The sequence below is a fragment of the Phyllobates terribilis genome, unplaced genomic scaffold (genome assembly GCF_046119375.1).
Source record: "Phyllobates terribilis strain yellow unplaced genomic scaffold, ASM4611937v1 Scaffold_8__6_contigs__length_399053987, whole genome shotgun sequence".
NCBI lineage: Eukaryota > Metazoa > Chordata > Amphibia > Anura > Dendrobatidae > Phyllobates > Phyllobates terribilis.
The window spans coordinates 25,706,578-25,728,728 of record NW_027362768.1 but is presented as its reverse complement, the minus strand read 5'-3'; positions in this window follow the sequence as shown (position 1 = coordinate 25,728,728).

The window sequence follows — 22,151 nt, the reverse complement described above, 5'->3', positions numbered from 1 at the left end:
TGTGGAGGATAGTTCAGGCTCAGGTGAGGTGGTTTCCTTGAGGCAGCATAGGCCAAACATTCAGGGCAGTGTGCAGCCAAATTGAGATCCCTGATGGACATTGCAACAATGTCTGGAGCCTAGGGCTTGGGCCAGCTACCATGGAGTGGGGTTGGATTTCCAACATCACAAGGTTGGTGGACATGGAGTTACATTGGGGCAGGTGGCTGGTCCCGGGTGCACTGCCGCAGTGGACAACGAATCCCTAAGGCTGATGAAGTTAGCGGGCTTGGGGGAAGTCCAGAATGAACGTGTGACAGAAGAGGAGTTGTACAAAAGAAGAAGGAAATGTACTAAAGAGAAAGGAATTGCTGTGCCCTGTCCCACCTGTACCCACCTGATGAACTTGGACTGTTTAGTAAAAGTTTGTCTGTTGCAAAGAACCTGGTGTCCCGTGCATTGTGTGCGGGAGCTCCTGATGACAGAAGCCTGAAGACAGCGGAGTATCATGCACCCCACAACCTACAGCACACTGGGACTAGGACATCCATTGTCTGTGCCAGAGCGCAACCAGACTGCAGCTCGGTCACAACTACCACTCTGCAGCACTTTACACTAGCCAACTTTTCCTGTTGGCTGTTGAGAGAGCAGTTGTGTGCATTTTTACCATTGACCATGCCCATTTTTGAGTCCAAACATCCCATGCCATGACCCCTCAAAAGAGTAATTATAGTCTTTGTCTAATAATTGGGTATATTGGCATAAGAAACAGGAACACACATAAGACACAGGAGAAATATTTATTTCGGGATGGCTTCTAAAAACTTTATTTGCCAACGTCTCCATGAGAATGAGAATTCTTGCTTTTTTTTCTGAAAGCCTTTGTTACTGGAGGTTGCACAAGTATTATTATGCATTGCTTCTATAGCACCATCATATTCCACAGCACTTTACAAACATTATCATCTCTGTCCCCATTGGGGCTCACAATCTAAATTCCTTATCAGTATATCTTTGGAGTGAGGGAGGAAACAGGGGATCCTCAAGGAAACCCATGGAAACATGGGGAGAACATACAAACTGCATACAGATTGGTGAGATTTTAATCCAGGACCCCAGTGCTGCAAAGCAACAGTCTTAACCACTGAGCCACCAAGCTGACGATTATGTGCATTACCCCAAATTCACACATCTTTGTTTCACAATTTGAGTAAAGAGTACAATATATGGGCCACCATCTGGATTTTTGACTGGAGATGGACAACCTCAAATGCTTGTATAATGCTTTCATGTTCAGATCAGGAGACTCATGACCAGTCCTTGCATCAGACAGAAAAACATGGATGTGTGAATTTGGATTTAACATGTAAGTGTACCGGTTCAACTAAAAGTGAAAAGAGAATTATACACTGCCTCTTGGTTTTTCTCTTACCCGTGTGTCAGCTAGCTGTGGACTTTTGAGGTATTCATGGATCCCAGTCAATACTTACCTAACATAATAAGTTGTACTAATGCAATTTTGTTTAAGGTGTGGCTGACTAAAACGTAGATAGCAAATTCATTTCAAGTTTTATCAAAATCAAGATAATTAATTACATTAGTGTTAGGAATTCTGAAATACTAAAGACTGTTCACAGCTATGTGTAACCAATGTCATGTTCTGATTTCCATCTCTATATTTTAGATTAACTTTATGAATATAGTGTAACAAGATCGAATAACTTTGTGAAACAAAACAAAACATTTTGTGTTATTAATTTAGTGAACCATAGCCTAAGCATAAAATAACCTCCATCATGTACTGTAGGTTTAACTATGTCAATATGTATGCATTATGCCTAATTTATTATAAAATTTAAAACTGATACAAATTGATATACTGATCTTTTTTTGGCTGCATTCTTCAAATAAGAGCTTTAACAAATTTTTGCATCAATGGAAAAATGACATACAGAAAATTACACTTCATTGCTTACTAAGGCACTATGCCTATTTGTATTCATCTACTCCTGAGAAAAGTTGTTCCTTAAGCCTCAGTTATAAAACACAAGTAGTCTGTGATGATGAGCGAGAGAGAAAGCTGAGCTCCCAGGCATGGACTACATGTGAGGCCTCAGTTTTCATTCTTTGAAGTGAGCCACAGGGGATTGACCACCTGGGCTCCATTCACACAACATGTGCAGTGTTGATTTGGTGGATGTGAAAACAAGTCACTTGATAGCTCTGTATAATAGTACCCCTGTACACAGCTTCATTAACCCATCCATTACCACTTAATTCTAAAATATGCGATAAAGATGTAATTTATTGCCATCCACAAATTGATAATAATAAAAACATTATCTGCAATTTATTATTTATAAAAAAATACATGCTGTGAAGCACATTCAATATATTGGAGGATGCAACAGCACAGAATATCAGAAGTTTGTTGGCATACAGTATCTCACAAAAATTAGTACACCCCTGACATTTTTGTAAATATTTTATTATATCTTTTCAGGGGACAACAATAAAGATATGACACTTTGATACAATGTAAAGTAGTCAGTGTACAGCTTGTGTAACAGTGTCAATTTGGTGTGCCCTCTAAATAACTCAACACACAGTTATTAATGTCTAAAACACTGACAGCAAAATTGAGTACACCCGTAAGTCAAAATGGCCAAATTGTGCTCAAAGCATCAATCTTTTGTATGGCCACCATTATTTTCAAGGACTACCTTTTAACTCTTTTGCGAATGGATTTCACAAGAGCTTCACAGTTTGCCACTGGAATCCTCTTCCATTCGTCCATGATGAGCTGGTGGATGTTAGAGACCTTGTTCTCCTCCATCTTCTGGTTGAGATTGCCCATAGATGCTCAATAGGGTTTAGGTCTGAAGACATGCTTGGCCAGTCCAGCACCTTTATCCTCAGTTTTTTTTTAGCAAGGCAGTGCTCGTCTTGGAGGTTCTGTTTGGGATCATACAGCCCTGCGGCCCAGTTTCCGAAGGTAGGGGATTATTCTCTTTTTCCATATGTCACAGTACATGTTGGCATTCATGGTTCCCTCAATAAACTGTAGCTCCCCACAGCTGGCAGCACTCATGCAGCCCAAAACCATGACACTTCCATCAACATATTTGATTGTATGCAAGGCACACTTGTCTTTGTACTCCTCAACTGGTTGCTGCCACACACGCTTGACAACATCAGAACCAAATAAGTTTATCTTGGTCTCATCAGACCACAGGACATGGTCCAGTAATCCATGTCCTCCTTAGTCTGCTTGTCTTCAACAAACTGAAAGCTTTCTTGTGTATCATCTTTAGAAGAGGCTTCCTTCTTGGACAACAGTCATGCAGACCAATTTGGTGCAGTGTGCGGCGTATGGTCTGAGGACTGACAGGCTGACCACCCACCCCTGTAACCTTTCCAGCAATGCTAATGTGGCGCCCCTGCGGGTCCAGTTGCCACAGAGGTACTGCATCTCAGCTAGAGGTGTGGTACCCCACTCTCAGGTAAGCAGGGAGCACTACCCAGGACCCAACCACTCACATCCAACACTACACCACTCCTGAGGGAGGGTCCAGATAGCTCCTAAGGGAGAGCACAGACCTGGTCCCTGTTTGGAAGGTGGAACTAAGTAGAGGAGGTGGGTGGAGGAAGTAGTTTAGGGGAGCACTGAAGGAAGAGTATAAAAGGAAGGGTAGAAACATCTAGAAGGGTCCTAGGAGCAAGAGTTCAGTAAGTGAGGACCGTGGAAGAATAGGGCCCAGTCAAGGAGGCCCAGTAGCAGAGTGAGGAGAGAACACCAGAGCAGTGAGGAGGGCTCCAGAAAGAGTGCGAAGTCCATCCATGCGCCCGAGTTCACGCCGACCGTGAAGAGATCAGGTCGCAGTAGGGGACCGGCCCCAGACTAGTGGAGGACTGCAAGGCTCAGCTAGCAACCCGGAGGTTGCGGTATCTTCAAGTGCCGTAGCCAACAACCAAAAGAGAAAAAGGAAAAGCACGCTGTGTGAAGGACTAGGTGGACCAAATTGAATTGAGGACAGCCAAAAGGCCACTCACCTAGTGGAGTTGTGCACCCCTGCACAACCCCAGTGACTGCCAGAAGGTGGAGGGATGGTGGTTCTCGCCACACAGTGCGGGCGGGTATGCTCACCATGTGCTTCGTGCTGCGGACCGCTGTGTGTGACTGCTGCTTCCTGGTTCCCGGTCGCGGACCACGTGACTGACAGCAGACCACGTGACTCGGTGCTGGGTGCGCGTCACCGCATGTCCTTTAGAGTTGGGAAGGGCGGCTCCGGTACCCCAGGTCCTCAATTGATAAGATAGGGAATTGCAGAGGTAATTAATATGTGATCAAGTCGCTGCTCCTGCCACTAACCCTCTAGGAGGGAATAGAAATGACAATGTGTAAGGAGAACAGAAGCGGTCTATGGAGCTCTGGATTGACCACTAGGAATCACCTGATGAAGATAGTTTGGCTAGCGAAACGTGTTGTGGAGAGGGCTCATTAAATGGTTTTAGCCCTAATTCTGATTTCTAGTGATCAATCCAGCGCTCCATAGACCGCTTCTGTTCTCCTTACACGTAGCCAACAACCACACACATTCGCTGAAAAGGTGGCCATATAGGACAATGGGGACAGAAAGGACATCACCCGACAAGGCCCGAGGCCACTGGCTTGGGACACTGTGTGTGAGGTGCAGGGCAGGCGGGTGAGAGCCAGCGCAGAGAGACGACCCGAGAAGGTACATAAGAAAGGGGTCCTGATCAAGTGCACCCAAGTTATCTGAGAGTTGGCTGCATCACTTCCCCGGAGGACACAGGACTCGGCGGGCAGTTATAATCTGGCAGTTGTAACCTGGAGCATTTTAATAACTGTGAGTAAATACTTGAAGACTGCACCCCGCAGTGTCCTTGACTTAATTAACTTAATTGTTGCGTCACCTGCCTTGCACCACAACCCCAACATCCAAAAATGTCCTATTTAACTGCCCTGGGGCCTAGCTCTACTCATGGAGAGCTGAACCATCTCTGCTGCATCACCAACAGCCCCAGTGGATCTGAACAGCAGCGGCCACCTATAGCTGCATACCACGGGTGGCGTCATGAAAACTTTATCCCCAAAACTTTATTCCCCAATTCACTTTTCTTATTGACCTCCCTGGGCCACGGACCAGGCCACTGCCAACGTGACTACCCCAATAGAACCGACCGGCCCGGCTACCGAGTACCCCACGGACCCAGGAGGCGCGTCACTTGCAGCAATCATACGTATATTTTGAAAAGACAAACTCTGGATACGACGCTGAGCAAGTGCACTCAACTTCTTTGGTCGACCATGGCAAGGTCAGTTCTGAGTGGAGCCTGTCTTGTTAAACCGCTGTGTGTTCTTGGCCGTACTGCAGCTCATTTTCAGGGTGTTGGCAATCTTCTTATATTCTAGGCCATCTTTTTGTAGAGCAACAATTCTTTTTTTCAGATCCTCAGAGTTCTTTGCTACGAGGTGCCATGTTGAGTATAACGGGTCTGGGAGGCGGAACCTCTGAGCTACTATACAAGGGGGCGGTCCTTGTAAGGGAGCGGGTGGCGACCAGGCAGGCAGTCACAGCAGGTGACCGGGACAGTCTCTGGAAGAACGGGCAGGAGGTCACGGCAAGTGACCGGGGCAGTCTCTGGATGAACGGGCAGATGGTCACGGCAAGTGACCGGGGCAGTCTCTGGATGAACGGGCAGATGGTCACGGCAAGTGACCAGAGCAGTCTCTGGGTAAAGGGTTGGTACGACCTGTGGCGGCTGATGGTAGACGTGAGCTCCCAGGTGAGCAGGCGAGAGTCTCTGGATAAACGGGTGGTCACAGCATGTGACGGCGGAGCCTCCAGGAAGATCAACAGACAGGCGGCAGATGAGCGCTCCCAGGTGAGCGGGCAGAAGTCTCTGGACAGGCGGGTGGTCACAGCACGTGACGGCAGAGCCTCCAGGTAGGCTAGCAGACAGGCAGCAGATGAGCGCTCCCAGGTGAGCGGGCAGGAGTCACTGGACAGGCAGGTGGTCACAGCACGTGACGGCGGAGCCTCCAGGTAGGCTAGCAGGCAGGTAGCAGATGTGCGCTCCCAGGTTAGCGGGCAAGCTGGTCCATAGACAGACTGACAGGAGTTGGAAGGCAGACCGTCGGACCTCAGGCAAGCAGGCAGGTAGCTGATGTGCGCTCCCAGGTGAGCGGGCAAGCTGGTCCTTAGACAGACTGACAGGAGTTGTAAGGCAGACCGTCGGACCTCAGGCTAGCAGGCAGGTAGCAGAATATCAGGCAGGAATAAGACAGCAAGCTGGCAGGAATCTGGCAGGTATCTGGCAGGTAACTGGCAACGGGACCTGAGGGCTGAAGCAGAGTAGTGAACAGTGCAACAACATTGCTCGGGCACCTCTATTTTGGAGGAGGTGCCTTATATATGGTGAAGTCCTCCGGCCATTGGCCGGGGACTCCTTAGGACGGCGCGCGCGGCCCCTTTAAGAGGGAGGGAGAGCGCGCGCGCGCCCTAAGCACAGTGGCCGGGAAGGAGCGCGCGCTGCCAGCAGAGCGGGAGGAGGACGCCGGGCACGGAGCAGAGAGGTGAGGGGAACAGCGTCCCTGCCTAGCAGAGGGCAGGGACGCCGGCGCTACAGTATCCCCCCTTTAGGCCCCCCCTTTTTTAGGCCAGACAGAAATTTAGCAAGGATAAGAGGGGCATGGATGTTCTCCCGGGGCTCCCACGTTCTCTCCTCAGGACCAAACCCCTTCCAATCTACTAGAAAAAAGGTCTTTCCTCTTACCCTTTTGGTGGCAAGAATGTTCTCTACCTCAAACTCGTCCTCAGCAGAAACCGGAGCAGGAGGCGTACCTGTAGACTTGGAAAAAGAGTTAAGTACCACAGGTTTGAGGAGAGATACATGGAAGGAGTTAGGGATCCGTAAGTTGGCCGGGAGTTTCAATTTATAGGCCACCGGGTTGATCTGACTGATGACCTCCAGAGGACCGATGAACCGAGGCCCTAACTTGTAAGAAGGTATCTTGAGTCGGACATATTTAGATGAGAGCCAGACTTTATCTCCAGGATGAAATTGTGGAGGATCCAGGCGTTTTTTGTCAGCGTGTCTTTTCATCCGTTCGGACGACTGAAGGAGTGCGGATCAGGTACTCTCCCAAATGGAGGAAAATTTGCTAACGAGAGATTCCGCAGCCGGGTTGTCCACAGAGGTGGAGACAGGAAAAGAAATCCGAGGATGCTGACCGAAGACTACAAAAAACGGGGATTTGGAGGAGGATTCGCTCTCGTGATTGTTATAAGAGAACTCGGCCCATGGTAGGTGATCCACCCAGTCTGAATGATGGGCATTAACGAAGTGCCGGAGGTAACTGGTCAGGTTCTGATTGATCCGCTCCACTTGACCATTGGACTGTGGGTGGTAAGCGGAAGAGAAGTCCAGGGTGACGTCTAGCAGTTTACAAGTGGCTCTTCAGAAGCGTGAGGTGAACTGTACCCCACGATCCGACACGATGTGGAGGGGCAGGCCATGAAGACGAAAGATGTGACGAATAAAGTCTTTAGCTAGCTCGGGTGCAGACGGGAGGCCTGGCAGGGGAACGAAATGAGCCATCTTGGAGAAGCGGTCAGCGACCACCCAAATGACCGTACAACCGGCAGAGACTGGGAGGTCAGTTATAAAGTCCATTGCTATATGCTGCCAGGGGGCAGCAGGTACAGAAAGCGGAAGGAGGCGACCGGCTGGCAAATGTCTCGGAACCTTGTTGCGGGCGCAGGACACACAGGCAGAAACAAAGTCTATTACGTCCTTGTGCAGGGTAGGCCACCAGTAGTGCCGGGTAATAAGCTGGAGGGTCTTTTTCTAACCGGCGTGGCCAGCCAGTTTAGACGAGTGACCCCAGTGAAGGATCTTCTCCCGATCAGGTACTGATACGAACGTCTTTCCGGGAGGGAGACGATTTAGACTCACGGGAGCCACCTGCATTACTCTGGCGGGATCGATGATGTGTTTCGGATCTTCCTCGAGATCAGACACCAGAAAGGACCGAGACAAGGCGTCCGCCTTGACGTTTTTGTCAGCCGGGCGAAAATGAAGAACAAAATCAAAGCGAGCAAAAAACAAGGACCACCGGGCTTGGCGCGGGTTAAGTCTCTGGGCATGCTGAAGGTAAGCCAAGTTCTTGTGGTCAGTGTAAATTATTACCGGGTGAAGAGCCCCCTCGAGCAGGTAACGCCACTCCTCCAATGCCAGTTTGATGGCCAATAACTCTCAGTCTCCTATGGAATAATTGCGCTCTGAGGAGGAGAAGAGTTTAGAGAAGAAGCCGCAAGTTACCATCCTCCCGGAAGATGATTTTTGAGTAAGTACCGCTCCGGCTCCAGAGGAGGAGGCGTCAACTTCCAGGAAGAACTGCTTGTTGCCGTCCGGGCGATGCAGCACCGGGGCGGAAGAGAAGGCCTGTTTTAAGGAAAGAAAGGCCTCCTCTGCTTCGGGCGGCCACTCTTTGGGATTAGTACCCTTACGGGTGAGCGCGGAAATTGGGGCAGTCCGGGAAGAGAAGTGTGGTATGAAGAGGCGATAGTAGTTGGCGAAGCCCAGGAACCGCTGAATGGCTTTCAACCCCTCCGGTCGAGGCCATTTCTCGATGGCAGACAGTTTCTCTGGATCCATTCGTAGGCCGGTCTGAGAAATAATGTAGCCCAAAAACGGAAGTGAGGTCTGCTCAAAGAGGCACTTCTCGTATTTAGCGAAGAGATGATTCTGCCTGAGCCTGAGCAGGACCTGACGAACGTCCCTCCGGTGAGTCTGGAGATCCGGAGAGAAGACCAAGATGTCGTCCAGGTACACCACTACGCAGGAGTAGAGAAGGTCCCGGAAGATGTCATTGACCAACTCTTGAAAGACGGCAGGAGCGTTACAGAGACCAAAGGGCATTACCAGATATTCATAGTGGCCGTCCCGGGTGTTGAATGCCGTCTTCCATTCATCCCCCTGACGGATACGAACCAGGTTGTACGCCCCACGGAGGTCCAGTTTGGTGAAGATTCTAGCCCCCCTCAGACGATCAAATAACTCCGGAATGAGCGGAAGGGGGTACTTATTCTTCACCGTGATCTGGTTAAGGCCTCTATAGTCTATACAGGGACGGAGAGAGCCGTCCTTCTTTTTGACGAAAAAGAAGCCTGCTCCCGCCGGGGAGGTAGATTTCCGGATGAATCCCCTGGCCAGATTCTCCTCAATATATTCGGACATCGACCGGGTCTCAGCAGCGGATAATGGATAAATACGCCCATGGGGAGGAGTAGTACCGGGTAACAGGTCGATAGGGCAGTCGTATGGTCTATGAGGGGGTAGTGTCTCTGCCTCCTTTTTATTAAAGACATCAGCATAAGACCAATAAGGAATCGGAAGTCCAGGTAGATTAGCTGGGGTAGGAGAAGGACGGACGGGATGGACGGGAACCAGACAGGTCTTATGGCAGTCCTGTCCCCAGCGAAGGACTTCTCCGGTCTGCCAGTCAAGCACGGGTGCATGTCTCTGGAGCCAAGGTAGACCTAGCAAGAGGGCGTGAGAGAGTCCAGGCAGAACATGAAAGGAGATACTCTCAGAATGCAGCATTCCCACCTGCAGAGTAATGGATTCGGTGATGAGTTGGATGGGGCGTGGTAAGAGGCCCCAATCCACGGCAGCAACAGACAAGGGTACAGCCAGAGGTTTGGTGGGGATGCGGTATTTCTCTACCAGGGACTGTGAAATAAGATTCCCGGCTGCTCCAGAGTCAAGTTGGGCTAGTTCGAAATAACGGTTCTCCCCGCAGACGATTGACACTGACAGCAGCAGAGATGGAGAGGATTTATTCTTGTCTAGGTCGACCTCTCTGAGCGAACCTAGACACAGGCGTTTCCCGACCTCTCCGGGCAGGCACGGATCCGGTGCTCCTTACTGCCACAGTAGAAGCAGCTCCCCTCGGCACGGCGTAAGTCCTGACGGGTTTTGACCATCTTGGTCTGGTCGACCTGCATAGGCTCAGGAGAGTGTACCTGGGGAGAGACGGAGGGAGTGACGGGTTTCTGAAAAGTAGGAGCTAGACGTGGAAACCTCCTCTCACGGGTGACCTCTTTGGCACGCTCCTGGAACCGTAGGTCAATCCGGGTGGCAAGAGTTATTAGGTCATCGAGAGTGGTAGGAATGTCCCGACCGGCAAGTTCATCTTTAATACGGCCGGACAGACCCTCCCAGAAGACGGATACCAGAGCGTCGTTATCCCAGGCCAGCTCCGAGGCAAGGGTACGGAACCGTATGGCATATTGGCCCACGGTGAGACTTCCCTGACGGAGGCGTAGCAGTGATGATGCGGATGAGGTCTTCCGTCCGGGTTCGTCGACGACTTTCCGGAAAGCCGTGAGAAAGGCAGGCAAGTCGGACACCAGGGGGTCTCTTCTCTCCCATAGAGGATTTAGCCAGGCCAGGGCCTCCCCGGTGAGATGGGACATGATGAAGGCAATTTTGGCCCGGTCGGAGTTAAACTGGTGGGACAGGAGTTCAAAGTGCAGGGTGCACTGATTTATGAAGCCTCGAGCCTGGGCGGAATCGCCTCCGAAGCGAGGAGGTGCAGAAAGCCGGGGTCCGGGGTAGGATACCATGGTATTAGTGGGCAGCGGAGCTGCCGGATTGCGAGTCATGACACTGGCGGACGTTGCTGGTGAAGCAGTCAGAGTGTCCAGGCGAGAATTGACATTCCGCAGGTGACCCAGGATGGACTCCTGTTGGGACCTCTGACGGGACAGTTCATGACACAGGTCCGAGAGCGAGGGAGCTTGGGTGCCACCGGGTTCCATGGCCCGAGCAAACTGTAACGGGTCTGGGAGGCGGAACCTCTGAGCTACTATACAAGGGGGCGGTCCTTGTAAGGGAGCGGGTGGCGACCAGGCAGGCAGTCACAGCAGGTGACCGGGACAGTCTCTGGAAGAACGGGCAGGAGGTCACGGCAAGTGACCGGGGCAGTCTCTGGATGAACGGGCAGATGGTCACGGCAAGTGACCGCGGCAGTCTCTGGATGAACGGGCAGATGGTCACGGCAAGTGACCGGGGCAGTCTCTGGGTAAAGGGTTGGTACGACCTGTGGCAGCTGATGGTAGACGTGAGCTCCCAGGTGAGCAGGCGAGAGTCTCTGGATACACGGGTGGTCACTTCATGTGACGGCGGAGCCTCCAGGAAGATCAACAGACAGGCGGCAGAAGTCTCTGGGCAGGCGGGTGGTCACAGCACGTGACGGCAGAGCCTCCAGGTAGGCTAGCAGACAGGCAGCAGATGAGCGCTCCCAGGTGAGCGGGCAGGAGTCACTGGACAGGCAGGTGGTCACAGCACGTGACGGCGGAGCCTCCAGGAAGGCTAGCAGGCAGGTAGCAGATGTGCGCTCCCAGGTGAGCGGGCAAGCTGGTCCATAGACAGACTGACAGGAGTTGGAAGGCAGACCGTCGGACCTCAGGCAAGCAGGCAGGTAGCTGATGTGCGCTCCCAGGTGAGCGGGCAAGCTGGTCCTTAGACAAACTGACAGGAGTTGTAAGGCAGGCCGTCGGACCTCAGGCTAGCAGGCAGGTAGCAGAATATCAGGCAGGAATAAGACAGCAAGCTGGCAGGAATCTGGCAGGTATCTGGCAGGTAACTGGCAATGGGACCTGAGGGCTGAAGCAGAGTAGTGAACAGTGCAACAACATTGCTCGGGCACCTCCATTTTGGAGGAGGTGCCTTATATATGGTGAAGTCCTCCGGCCATTGGCCGGGGACTCCTTAGGACGGCGCGCGCGGCCCCTTTAAGAGGGAGGGAGAGCGCGCGCGCGCGCCCTAAGCACAGTGGCCGGGAAGGAGCGCGCGCTGCCAGCAGAGCGGGAGGAGGACGCCGGGCACGGAGCAGAGAGGTGAGGGGAACAGCGTCCCTGCCTAGCAGAGGGCAGGGACGCCGGCGCTACATTGAGCTTCCAGTGACCAGTATGAGAGTGTGAGAGCAATAACACCAAATTTACCACATCTGCTCCCCATTCACACCTGAGACCTTGTAACACTAATGAGTCACATGACACCGGGGAGATAAAAGGGCTAATTGGGCACAATTTAGCCATTTTCTCTTAGGGGTGTATTCACTTTTGTTGCCAGCGGTTTAGACATTAATGGCTGTGTGTTGAGTTATTTAGAAGGCACACCAAATTTACACTGTTATACAAGCTGTATACTGAGTACTTTACATTGTGTCAAAGTGTCATATCTTCAGTGTTGTCCCATGAAAAGATATAATAAAATATTTTCAAAAATGTGAGGGGTGTACTCACTTTTGTGAGATATTATAGGTACTTTTTGCATATTTATTGGGAGATTCCTTAGTTTTTATCAATACAAACAAGAGTTTTAGTATACCGTATTTTGCGGATTATATGATGCACCGGTTTATAAGATGCACCCCAAATTTTGGGTAGGAAAATAGGAAAAAATGTTTTTTTAATAAACCGGTGCGTATTATAATCAGCTTACCTGGGGGGCGGTGTTGCCGCTGGCTGAGGCCGGAGATTCTGCGAGGTGCCTGAGATGCTGCGGGGTCCCTGAGATGCTGCAGGGTCATGAACATGCAGATGGGGTGCTAGACATGTGGACGTGGTGCCAGACATGCTGCTGGGTCAGAGCGGAGTGTTCGGAGGCTGCTGCGGGCCACATGCTGTCTCCCAAGTTCTGAGCTGGAGGTGTCCGGTAGTGCGTGGGCTCCGCCGGCATCTTGTGGCTCAGCGCAGAGATCTCAATCTGAGCATGCGCCGCCTCTGGAGGCCATTTTCCCAGAGTCCATAGCATAGGACAGTATGGAAGGTGCAGGGCTCCGGTTGCCACAAGATGCCGGCGGAGCCCCAGCACCACCGGACACTTCCAACGCAGAACTTGGGAGACAGCATGGGGCCCGCAACCACCTCCAAGCACTGTGTCCTGACCACGCAGGATCTCCGACACCCCGACTGCATCTTCGAGATGTGCTCCACTTCAGCCAGTAAGGTAATTTCACTTTCTAAGACGCACCCCTATTTTCCCTAAAATCTGGGGTGAAAAAAGTGTGTCTTATAAAGCGAAAAATACGGTATGTCTTCAGTGTTGGACTGGGGTGCCAAGGGCCAACTAGTCACTTCAACTCCAGGGCCCCACTTATCAGCTACATGCAGATATAACTTTATTCTCATTCACAAATTTCTATAGCAATAAAAAGGGTAGATTGTTAAATAAATAAAAAAATAAATAAGATATTACCTTTGTCTGTACATAGTGAATCAAGTGTATTCTGCCAAGTACTTCTTAGATAAAAGGCTAGTGGCCCACTCCTGCACAGGGGCTCATCGGAGGATTCTCCTGTTCTCCTGTGGGCCAGTTTGAGTCTGTATGTCTTACATATAAGGATAAGATGGTATAACATTTAATAATATTATTTCTGGTTTTCTTTCCTGGTGCTGTACCTTAACCATGTACTCTGAATGGCATTGTTCCCCATCCTGTGACTTTCCAGCTTTTGCAAAACAACAACTTCCAGCTCCAGGAAAAAATGGCCCATTTTTACTTTTATGTTATTCCACCTCTCCCCTTCTTTTTTTTGCTTTTTTTTAAATCTGCCTTACCATTCCAGAGATATGGTGCTTTTTATTATGTGCTAATTTCTATGTTCTTTATCAAAGGGTGGCATGGCTCACAGGATTCTCTAGCGGTGTGTCTTCAGGCTCTACTCTTTGAGCCGTAGCCTGCTTCACCATTCAGCCCTGTACATCTGAGTTTCAGCACAATAACATGTCTAGATCTCACTTGCTATGTGGTTCCTCAGTCCACATGCTGCACAGACTGGAGCAGTGCATCAGAGCTAGGTGAATTTTTTTTTATTTTGCCATCATACTGTGTGTGGGAGGGGATGGGATGATTTGGGGGTCATCATGCTGTGGGAAGTAGGGGTCTCTGAGTACATCATACTGTTTCTGGATTTTAAGGTGTTGTCATATTGTGTGGGGGCTGTGGGGCCAATCATACTGTTTGTGTGGGGTTGTGGGGTTAATCACACTATGGGGTCATCATAGTTTGTGAGAGGCTATGTGGGCCTTCATACTGTGTGGAGAGCTATTGGGACTATCATACATTGTGTGTGAAGACCTCTGGGGCCTTCATACTTTGTGTGGGACTGTGGGTGCCATCATATTGCACATGGGGGGACTGTGGGACAATCATACTGTATGGGGACTGTAGGGTCCACAATACCGTGGGTGGTTGGGGTCATCATACTGTGTGAGGGTGCTGTTTTGCCTTCATACTGTGTGTGAGGGTCATCTTACTGTGTGGGGCCATCATACTGTGTGATAGGCTGAAGGGGGATAATTTCTTGTGGGGGGGGGGACTGTGAAGGCATTATACTGTATGTAGAGAGATGTGGGAACATCATACTGTGTAAAGGGGCTATGAGGTCATAATATGGTGTGACCATCATACGGTGAGGGGATCACTGTGTGGGCCTTATAATGTATGTGGAGGAACTATGGGAACATATTACTGTTTGGAGGCACCTTATGGCATAATACTGTATTGGGGACCTTGGGGGCATCATACTGTGTTGGGGGCACTGTGAAGTCATCATAATGTGTATGTGGGGGATATTAGTGGGACAAATTGTATGGAGGAACTCAATGTGGAGGTTTCATTTTTTGTGTAGGTTGGGCATTTTTGAGGGCATCAAACTATCGGTGCAAAAAGGGCCATGAAAGAAGTTCATAGAGGGTGAGAACACTAAAGGACTCCAGTAGGGGCACAATTTATGTTTACATGCTGCAATTTATGTTCATCTACATGTGTTTAAAAGATGGAAGATATGACTTACTGTGACAGTGCCTATGTGTCCCAGCCTACTCCACCACCATTTTTGGGGGGTTTGAATCAGGCCCATTTTGAACTTCTGCTATGGGCCCAATAATTCCTATGTATGTCCCTGCTTAACACCATGAGACAACAGGACAGTCCATATTTCCAAAGAAAAAAGCTTTTAATGGGTCATACAATACATAAGGAATTTGCCAACATAGTTGCACAAAATGTATAAGCACTTTAAGTATCTCTGGAGTATCAAAGTATTGATCTGTTAGTATTTTATGAGTAGGTTTCAAAAAATCCGATGTCATTGTCAAACCTCTCTTGTAATATCTGAAAGAGAAACATACACATAAAGGATAATGGTAAGTATATGATTACCATACTTCAAGAAGACCATTCATGAAATGTAAAAAAAAGAACGTTAATCTTAACAGTAAAATTAGAATATAACAAGAAAAAATACTGGCAACACTCACTACCACATCCCTCTTTAGCTTGCTCCTGCATTTTAGAGAAAGCATAGTTTGAAGAGTCGGCCGCCCCCAGCTGGCTTCTTCATGTACCACTCCTCATGAATGACAGGTTTCTTTCTGTATAGCACTGTATTAATGGATAATACAGACAATATTATGGCTCTATACAACTAGACCATGTTCTTGAGCAGTGAATTTGGCTTCCATAATAAAGTATGAATCATGATTAACCCCCAATGTGCTTTCTTCAATAATTCTAATGACACGGAAAGTTCAATATTAGAGATGATTGGATCGATCCTGAAATTTGAGCTGCTTGTGATACAGTTTACATGGAGTGGCTGAAGAGTCACAAAGCAGGCTAATGACACGCATGACCAAGCAGGCTTACCCATAATACCCTGCAGCTATCACATCACATGGTCTAGCGCATCCAATCATTGGGGACTATCACAGCCAGCATAAATAGGGCTGGCCAGGCAAAAGTTTATGCAGTTCTGTATACTAATTTTGTCTCTCATTTTGCCTCTTTCTGTCTATGAAAGTTTTCACGCTGACCCAGCTGCGTGCCCAAGTTCTGTTGATTTCTATGTAACTTTCTCACATACACATTCAGTCTGTATCAGAGGCAGAAATGAGAATGGAATCATTCATTATTCTGTAACTGTGAGAAGAATCATTCTGAGGATTCCTTTTGTGAATTGCCATTTTAATTAGCAATGCCAAAGGCTGTTTACACTCAGTCCCTTTATTACCAATGAGGAAACTCTGATATGTTTTTTTTTTCTTTAGCCAACGGTCAGAATACATATTAAAATCCCTTCCTAACAACATCTGTCACAACATTTGATAACGAGACATAAAAAATTGATAGATCACCAATACATAAATCATTATTTCTCTGAAGCTACACGTCAATTTATTTTTTAGGAATTATAGTGATGTGACTGCAGGATATATACAGATGAGAAATTATTTGCAGAAATACATGTCACATTTAATTGCAAGATTACACGTAGAGGAACCAGTCTGGTATTTAACTTACTGGAAGCTAACTGAAGAATAGATTTTATTTTTCATCAAGGTCAAGAATTTGTCTTCAATTATTTCCCTTTGTGAGAGAAATATGAGCTCAGTTCTCCACATTTCCACAGTTCTTGACTGAATGAAGTATAGCACTGCACTGGACTTCATTCTGCCCCCCAACACACACACCACTATCTAGATGAGCCTAATTAGTAATCAATACACACAAGTCCAATTCCATATTATACCATAAGTATATTTTACCCTTTAATGTTTTACAGACCAGATTTATAGTAATTGTTCAGTAACTGTTCATTTCATCATCAGCATCATGCTATCACCTTCTCATCCTACCGTAACATGGATCTCTAATTACCTCTTAGGGTAGAATTAGGAGGACCCCTAGGTTAATCATTTCCGCCTTTGCCTTTTTGGAAAAGGAATTCCTCCACAGCTTGGACAGAATACTGCATGGTACTGATCCCAGCTGTCGCAGAAACTAAGGAGCATCAAGTCAAGCTATGACTATGCAACATTCATCTGGAATACTTTGGGTAAACATTGAGGCCATTTTACAAGTACAGTGGTGATTCTATAATGTAAAGTGATGCATGACACCATGACACCAACCTGTGCAGACTACCGGCAAGTTTACGTGTCTGCTCAGTAACAGGCAGGGCTGTGGAGTCGTGGAATCGGTGTCCATTTTGGTGGAGTCGGAGACGGAATCGGAGTTGGTATAAAATGGACCGACTCCAACTCCTAAAATATATAATAAATTGGGTACAGCAGTTCAATGCAGTTGGTGGGGAATATTCTTTTCATAAGAATTTGGGAAAGTTATGAAATGTCCTATAAATGTCTGCCCTATTCCTGATTAGAGATGAGCGTTGTTCTACTCGAACTGTTCGCCAATCTCAAATTCGAGCTGTTTTGGGCGGTGTTCGAGCCGTTCGGCGAACACGAAGAATTTGAGAAAAATTCGGCTGTTCGAGGTTATGTTCGATAACTGTTCGTGCACCAAAATCATAACTGGATTTTTTCTCAGTAATGATGAAAATTAATGTTAATACGCAGTTTGAGTGTACAGCGGGGTGGGGGGAGGGGCAGGGGATGGATCTCTGCAGGAACAATGAAGATCTCCATTTTTTTTTCTCTTTCCCGCATTTGCAGTGGGGAGGTGCAATCTGTCAGCCTATCAGCAGTGCACACACGGAGCGAAGTGCTTTTTTTCACACAAGCAAGGGCATGTGTCATTGGCAGTGTATGTCACATGTCCTTGCCCTATAAGACCAAGCCATTTTCCCCGTCGCCACCATTTTCTCACTGCTGCAGCTGCGTGTTAGACGGCACCGCTGTTGCTGTGTGCGCTATACCTTGTTAATTTCAAGCCAATTTTCGCACTAATATACAGATAGCTTGGGAGTAGGGAATAGTTGTGATTGCAGTCCTTTTAAGGACTAGGTTACAGCATTTCCTACGACTTTTATCAGGCAGGTCTGTGCTCTTAAATAGATAGATTGTGGGAGTAAAGACTAATTGTAATTGGAGTCCTTTTCAGGACTAGGTTACATCAGTTCCTATCAGTTTTTGCCAGGCAGGTCTGTGCCAGTGCTGTGCAAGTTTTTTTCACAGCATTTGGCTGAATCTAGCAAAGCTAATCCTTTTTGGCCTATTGCAGAGTGTGTTAGTCAGTGGAGTAGCCTATCTGTGTTGCAAGATATACCACCTGTGTATAGAATACCAATTATTTTACTGCACCTAGTGAAGTAAAATCTTTTGGGCATAGCACCATTCTATTAGTCCATCTATACTGACCTCCATCAGGTTGCAAATTGAATATAATTTTTTTCTGCATCTAGCTCTGAAAAAATATTGGGCTTCTAGCTGTGTGTGGGACTTGTTCTATTAATCCATCTATACAGACCTCCATCAGGTTGCAAACTGAATATATTGTTTTCTGCATCTACCTCTGAAAAAATATTGGGCTTCTAGCTGTGTGTGGGACTTGTTCTATTAATCCATCTATACAGACCTCCATCAGGTTGCAAACTGAATATATTTTTTTCTGCATCTACCTCTGAAAAAATATTGGGCTTCTAGCTGTGTGTGGGACTTGTTCTATTAATCCATCTATACAGACCTCCATCAGGTTGCAAACTGAATATATTTTTTTCTGCATCTACCTCTGAAAAAATATTGGGCTTCTAGCTGTGTGTGAGACTTGTTCTATTAATCCATCTATACAGACCTCCATCAGGTTGCAAACTGAATATATTTTTTTCTGCATCTACCTCTGAAAAAATATTGGGCTTCTAGCTGTGTGTGGGACTTGTTGTATTAGTCCATCTATACTGACCTCCATCAGGTTGCAAACTGAATATATTTTTTTCTGCATCTACCTCTGAAAAAATATTGGGCTTCTAGCTGTGTGTGGGACTTGTTGTATTAGTCCATCTATACTGACCTCCATCAGGTTGCAAACTGAATATATTTTTTTCTGCATCTACCTCTGAAAAAATATTGGGCTTCTAGCTGTGTGTGGGACTTGTTCTATTAATCCATCTATACAGACCTCCATCAGGTTGCAAACTGAATATATTTTTTTCTGCATCTAGCTCTGAAAAAATATTGGGCTTCTAGCTGTGTGCGGGACTTGTTCTATTAATCCATCTATACAGACCTCCATCAGGTTGCAAACTGAATATATTTTTTTCTGCATCTACCTCTGAAAAAATATTGGGCTTCTAGCTGTGTGTGGGACTTGTTCTATTAATCCATCTATACAGACCTCCATCAGGTTGCAAACTGAATATATTTTTTTCTGCATCTAGCTCTGAAAAAATATTGGGCTTCTAGCTGTGTGTGGGACTTGTTCTATTAATCCATCTATACAGACCTCCATCAGGTTGCAAACTGAATATATTTTTTTCTGCATCTAGCTCTGAAAAAATATTGGGCTTCTAGCTGTGTGTGGGACTTGTTCTATTAATCCATCTATACAGACCTCCATCAGGTTGCAAACTGAATATATTTTTTTCTGCATCTACCTCTGAAAAAATTTTGGGCTTCTAGCTGTGTGTGGGACTTGTTCTATTAATCCATCTATACAGACCTCCATCAGGTTGCAAACTGAATATATTTTTTTCTGCATCTAGTTCTGAAAAAATATTGGGCTTCTAGCTGTGTGTGGGACTTGTTCTATTAATCCATCTATACAGACCTCCATCAGGTTGCAAACTGAATATATTTTTTTCTGCATCTACCTCTGAAAAAATATTGGGCTTCTAGCTGTGTGTGGGACTTGTTCTATTAATCCATCTATACAGACCTCCATCAGGTTGCAAACTGAATATATTTTTTTCTGCATCTAGCTCTGAAAAAATATTGGGCTTCTAGCTGTGTGTGGGACTTGTTCTATTAATCCATCTATACAGACCTCCATCAGGTTGCAAACTGAATATATTTTTTTTCTGCATCTACCTCTGAAAAAATATTGGGCTTCTAGCTGTGTGTGGGACTTGTTGTATTACTCCATCTATACTGACCTCCATCAGGTTGCAAACTGAATATATTTTTTTCTGCATCTACCTCTGAAAAAATATTGGGCTTCTAGCTATGTGTGGGACTTGTTCTATTAATCCATCTATACAGACCTCCATCAGGTTGCAAACTGAATATATTTTTTTCTGCATCTACCTCTGAAAAAATATTGGGCTTCTAGCTGTGTGTGGGACTTGTTCTATTAATCCATCTATACAGACCTCCATCAGGTTGCAAACTGAATATATTTTTTTCTGCATCTACCTCTGAAAAAATATTGGGCTTCTAGCTGTGTGTGGGACTTGTTCTATTAATCCATCTATACAGACCTCCATCAGGTTGCAAACTGAATATATTTTTTTCTGCATCTACCTCTGAAAAAATATTGGGCTTCTAGCTGTGTGTGGGACTTGTTCTATTAATCCATCTATACAGACCTCCATCAGGTTGCAAATTGAATATAATTTTTTTCTGCATCTAACCCAGCCAATAGTTTTGGCCTAATACCACAGTTTGGCCACTCAGCTCTGCTCCGTTCCCATCCATTGTTTTTTTGTGCAAACAACTCCAGAGTTGTGAATTAGTTAACCACCAAAATGAGTGGAAAAAGGCCTGCTGCTGGTGTAAAGGGGAATAGGCGTGTTGGTAAGGGGAAAAAAGGTTGTGTCCGTGGGGAAGGTGTTAAAGCAACAGTAACATCTGCAGAAGAAAGACCATCTTCCAGCCAAGCTAAAATGTCTACTTCTTTTAGCGGACAATGTGATAAGATCCCTTTCTTACGGCCACGCCAATCGCTACAAATTCCAGATGAGGCAAAAAAACAGCAGGTGCTTCAACGGATATCAAGTGCTCCTTTAAGTGGGCTCTCCTCCACATCAACTTCAACATCACAAATACTCCAGTCCTCAAAGGTGTCACCCCAATCGCACTTGATTCCTCACAGCTCCCAAATCTCCAGCTGCCCGTCTGAGTATGAGGTAGAACAGATGGTTGAGTCTGCAGAGCTGTTTACTCATACTATAGCCTGGGAATCAGAGGTCGACTCCAGTGCTTCTGTGAATCCAGACGAGGAAATGATCTGCACTGATGCCCAGAATCTTTATGAGTCGGATCCAGGACCAGACGCAGAAGGTTCTGACCATAATGTAGACCCTCATTCCCAAACTGTAACTCCTGTTGGTGGAGACAATGAGGAAGACTCAAATACCTGATTGGAGCGACAACTTTAGTTTTTTGTCAGGGCAGGAACAGGTTGGCTCTGAGGACGACGGGTGTGATAACGCACAGGGTGATGATGATGAGGTTGGAGATCCCACTTACTGTCAACCCACAGTCAGAAAAGAGATGAGGTCAGCAGAGGAGGTGGAGGAAGATGCTAGTGACGACGAGGTCAGGTTGCGCCTTCCTGGACAGAGACGTAGTACTGGAAGCACGTCAACAACTGCATCCTCAAACACAACTCTGCCTCTCACCACAAGTCGTGGTGGCTCTTCAGGTCGCATGGGTGCTAAGCCTTGCATAGCCTGGGCATTTTTTCAGATCGATAAAGATGACCCAACTCGTGTTATCTGTAACATTTGTCAGCAAAAGCTAAGTAGAGGCCAAAAAATACATAGTTTGAGTACTTCATGCATGAACCGGCACATGGACATGAAGCATAAGTTGCAGTGGGAAGCTCAGTGTGCTACAATGCGGCCTAGCCGGCCGGGCCAACCACCGTCTGCCATATCTTGTGCATCCGCGGCCTCTTCATCCTCTGTGACTGGGGGGACAGCAGTCACACCTGTTTTGGGGCGCAGACCTGCCACCTCTTTACCCGCAACAGCCAGCGTGATTGGCAGGTCATCATTTTCTTTGGAGGTGGTAACACCAGCTGGTGTTGAGCGCTGTCCGACATCGATAGCACCACCTTTGGATCAAGGCAACCTAACATGTCCGCCTGCATCTTCCTCACAGACCGGCAGTTTGCCGGGGACACCCTTATCAACCCCGTCTAAGCACAATAGCCAGCCCTCGGTCCCTCAGATGTGGACAAGTAAAAGACCATTTCCTCCTAGCCATGAGAAAGCTAAGAGGTTGAATTTCACCATCTGCAAGCTCTTGGCTACAGAAATGCTGCCTTTCCGCCTGGTGGACACAAAGGATTTTCGAGACCTTATGTCCGTCGCAGTGCCCCAGTACCAGATGCCCAGTCGGCACTACTTCTCAAAGAAAGGTGTGCCTGCGCTCCACCAGCATGTCGCA